The following is a 4,870-nucleotide window of genomic DNA, read 5'->3' as shown; positions in this document are numbered from 1 at the left end:
CTGTTTAGATGCAGAGTAGATGGTCGAGTGAGTCTTCATGGTCGAGTGTCTTCTAGCCGGTCGAGTGGAGTCTCTCTTGGTCGACTGAAAGGTAGCTTCGTCTAAGGATGTCCTTGGGCATGGTATCCTGGATAGGTTCATGACCCTACCCTAGGTACATAACATCATCATTAGCCCCCGAATGGATCGAGGTTCGAGTGAGGAAGGAGTTGGTGATTTTCTCCGACTCATTTTCTGCGTTTTGATTGAGTCGTATCTTGGATCAGTGATCTTCCTTTCGACGCTGGCGTCAACTTTTACTTCAGTCGCCTTGATCCATTCTTATCTTCTGTCGAGTGGACTTTTGGACTTGGTGAACTTCCGAGCGACGGATCACGGGAAGGATATCGTCTGACAGATCGATCTGCTGTTAGCGGATTATGCGGGATCTGAAATTTGGGAAGCGCGCGAAGTGGGGCGATCCGTGGCAATCGGGCGGGATAAGGCATGGACGCCTCGATTTCCGCGCCGCCTTTTTCGCCACGTATCGTGCGTGCGCGACTGTTTCGGGATGTGACAGGTCTGCTCGGACCCACTCGTCAGCCACTCGGAAGCGCCCTTATATAAAGCGTCGGAGAAGGGTTTTTGAACAGTGCCCCCTCATTCTCCTCTCTTCCCTCTCTGCTTCCGCCCACAGCGCCTACTCCCACCTCCGCCTCATCCGCCTCTCGAGCGCTTCGCCGGTGATAATGGTGAAGGAAAAGACGGCGGCTCTGGAGCGCACGAAGAAGGCGACGGCGACGGGGCAAGCCAAGGGGAGACCGTCCAGTCGGGGCGGATCTTCGTCGAGGTCCCGCCTGCCGAAGGGTTGGGTCCAAGGGGACTGGATCCGCTCGACCATCACCGAGAAGGACCTCAATGACCTGGCCAATGAGGGACTGATCCCCCACGGGTCAGCGAGGCTCGCGGGGTCCGAGTGTCAACCGCAGCCGCAGGAGGGTGAGTGCGTTCTCTTAGCTACTCACATAGATCATGGTTTCTCTCTGCTGCCGAGTGTCTTCTTCCGAGGGTTTCTGAATTTCTTTGGGGCGCAACTCCATCATTTCAATCCCAATTCCATCGCCTATCTTTCTGCCTTTGTGTCCATGTGCGAGAACTTCCTAGGTTGTCGACCGCACTGGGGTCTCTTCAAGTACATATTCACCTGCCGCTCGCAGACAGTAAAAAAGGTGAGTCCGGACGATGAGAGGACCAAGATCATTCAGATGTGTGGGGGTCTTGGGATTCAGTTGAGGAACAAAAGCACTTTCCCGACCATGACCCTTCCTGAGTCGGTCAGAGGGTGGCAGTCGACTTGGTTCTACTGCCAAAACGAGTCGACGCCGGGACAGTCGACTGGTCTCCCTCCATTCTCCATGGAATGAGTGGACAAACCATCTTCTCTGAAGGTGCTTCCCGAGGAGAAAGCCGAGGTAAAAATGTTGATGGAGCGCGTGGTCCAACTCGTTCGGAACGGGGTGACGGGCATGGACCTTTTGGAAGTCTTCCTTAGGCGGCGCATCCAACCGCTCCAGTATCGAGGCCACCCGATGTGGTTGTACTGTGGTACCGAAGACACCACTCGGGTCCATCCAGAAGCAGTCGACGACGCCACGCTGGAGAGGTGGGTGGCCGCCATCACAGGAACAAGGACAACCCTCGAGGAGCTAGGAGGATCCCACCACTCGACTGTACTTATACGCCGGACAAGGTATGACCACTTATTTCTGATTGTGATCTGGCTCTATCCATTCTGCTTTGCCGCGAATTGGTCAATTGATCTTTGCTCTGCTTTGTTATCTGACAGGTCACCACCAAGCTATACTCGATGCCCAATGGGGCGCAGACGCCGATTGAGGAGGAGGAAGGAAGCGGGGGCGAAAGCCCGAAGGAGTGGGACTCGAATGCCGACGATGACGACGAGGGCGACGACTCTGATGAGGAGGAAGATGAGGAGGATGAGGAGGAAGTTGTGCCTCCTCGCTCGGAGAGACGTTCGAAGCTTGCCCATGATCCCGCGACTGAGCGCGGTAAGGGGATGGCGACTGCTACTCAGTCGACCAAGCGCCCTCGGACGGCTTCTCCGGCGCCGACTGAGAAGGCTCCGAAGCAATCTCGAGTGGCACCGTCGAAATCCGCGAAGGCCTTGCCGAAGATGAAGATGACGATCCCCACAATCTCAGGGTAATGGTAGTTTTGAGTTTTCTCCATTTCATGGACTTGTTCTTGGTTGACTCATGAGTCAATCGGCTGACTTTTGGAACTGCAGCGCTGCTACCTCCGACACTTCGGCGAGGGCCGAAGACCATGAGATGGAGGATGCCGCAACATCGAAGCCTGGTATGACCTTTCGATGCCATTTCCAATCGACTGACTTATTGTCTCTAATTTTGATCATTTCTGCAGTTTCATCTAACATTGTTATTGACCTTCCTGACGGCGATGACGAAGAACTGCCACGGCCGAGGAGGAGCAAGAACACGTCTGCTGGCAAGGCGACTCAGGATGTGCCGGCACCCGAAACGTTGGTCGTGGAGGGAGACAATGTCGCTCGACCCACCGTAACTTTCGCGGTGCCGTTGACAAGTGCCCGCCCTTCGTCGTCGAGTGCTGCTCAACCTTCGCTTTTCTCCACCTACCCCGTTCCAGAAGACCAAGCTAGCGCTGCTAGGGAAGCAATACGCCAAGCGGGGGTTATGATGGAGCAAGTGAAGGCAATACGAGAAGCTAGCCAGGCGGCCTACGACGCCAGTTCGGCTCTTCAAAGTAATGTTCAGGTCAGTCGGTCACCGCCTGCTCTGTTAGGATATGATATCTGCGAACTCTTCCTTCTGTAATTCTTGTAGTTTGTCCTACACCCACTGGGTGTGTCGTTTGAAATTCCGGACTAGTGGGGGCACGCTGAGTGCACCCACTGGGTGTAGCCCCCAAGGCTATGGTCGACTGCTGGCAGTCGACCATAGGCTTTATGTCTTAATTTTTTTCTTATTCGTCTAGACCGAATAGATTCATAGACCGGTGGGGGCACGCTGAGTGCACCCACTGGGTGTAATCCCCGAGACTGTGGTCGACTGCGGGCAGTTGACTATAGTCTGAAGAACATCTCCCCTCTCTCTTTTTTTTGCTGGTCGACTGATCGACTCTAACTGATGAAACTAGTGGGGGCACGCTAAGTGCACCCACTGGGTGTAGTCCCCGAGACTATGGTCGAATGTTTGCATTCGGGCGTAGTCTTAGAAACGTTATGATTTTTCCTTATTCACTCGGAAGTGAATTGTCTTTGACATTTGTCGATTGGTTCTTCGTAGAAATCCTGTGACCTTGCGGCTTGTTATACTGAGCTGGAGAACAAACACACTCAGCTTGAGCTTGATCTAAAACTGGCCCAAGAGAACTTGACGAAGGCGAAGGAGGAAGCTAAAGGTATGCTTGGTGAGGCTTTTGACGATTGCCTTTGCCTCTCACTTGCTTCCCAATTTAATCTTCACTGTAACTTTGCAGACAAAGTGAGGGATGCCCTGAAGAAACAAGAGCTTGACTTGGCTGAGATGCAAAAAACTGCTTTAGAGAAGACCAAGCTTGCTGATGAGAAGCTGGCTTCAGTGACCAAGCTTCAAGAAGAAAACACCAATCTGAAAGCTGCTCTTGATGCTGCCAACCAGGAGGTCAGTCGACTGAAAAACGACAAGACCACCCTGACTGATAAGGCCAGTGAATTGAAGAGAAAGAAGAATGATCTAGAGGCCTATCTGGGTGGGCTCGCAAAGAAGATGTTCCTCATGCTTGAAGGTAACCCTTTGTTATCAACCAAATACTTTAAATGTAACCTCCGGCTGTTTGTCTTGACTCGGTGGTCGTGTTTGCAGAATTTTGTCAGAACTTTGAAGAGGAGACTGGTCGACTGGAAGTAAACCTTGACCCCATCAACTCTCCCATGAATGATGAAGTCGCCATGAACGTGCTCTGGCTTGAATCTCGTATTGCTGCTGTCACCGATTATCTTGCAAGGCTGAAGGTTGCAACTTCCCGCATCGACACAACACTCTGGCCAAGAGAGACGCTCCAGAACGACCTCGAGTCTCTGATGACTCAACTGAACGAGGTCCCAAGTCGAGTGCAGGAGTGGAAGAAGTCTTCGGCCAGGTGCGGTGCGGATGTTGCTCTATCTCTGGTCCGCGTTCACTGCAAGGATGCACGAGAGGACAAGCTGGTGGCCCTTAGGGTGGCTAACACCAAGAAGCATGACTTCAGATCTTTCATGGAGACCTTCATTGCTGCTGCCACTCAGATTGCAGATGGAATTGATCTGGACGAGTTTGTGGCACCTTCCAGCCCTCCCCAGGAGGGGTAAAAAACTTATGAGCTTGATACTTTAAATTTGCCTCGGTATGCCGAGTGAATTTTGTAACCGACAAACCTTAACAGGCCTAGCGCCTGAGCACTTTCGGTTCCTTTAGGCGTTATCAGAACTTGAACTCATTCTTGAATATGTTTGCATTTGGCCTGAGGTGTCTTTTGCAGGTTAAAGCGAAGCGCTTATTGCAATCGACTTGTTCCACGACCCACTTAGGCGAGCACTGGGCTGCAGCTAAGCCCCCGAGTGGGAGGTCTGCTCTCCACTCGGTAGGTTTTCAGATACTTAGGCGAGCACTGGGCTGCAGCTAAGCCCCCGAGTGGGAGGTCTGCTCTCCACTCGGTAGGATTTCAGATACTTAGGCGAGCACTGGGCTGCAGCTAAGCCCCCGAGTGGGAGGTCTGCTCTCCACTCAGTAGGTTTTCAGATACTTAGGCGAGCACTGGGCTGCAGCTAAGCCCCCGAGTGGGAGGTCTGCTCTCCACTCGGTAGGTTTTC

This window comes from Triticum dicoccoides, chromosome 2B (genome assembly GCF_002162155.2).
Source record: "Triticum dicoccoides isolate Atlit2015 ecotype Zavitan chromosome 2B, WEW_v2.0, whole genome shotgun sequence".
Lineage (NCBI taxonomy): Eukaryota > Viridiplantae > Streptophyta > Magnoliopsida > Poales > Poaceae > Triticum > Triticum dicoccoides.
Note: the sequence above shows the minus strand (reverse complement) of the source record.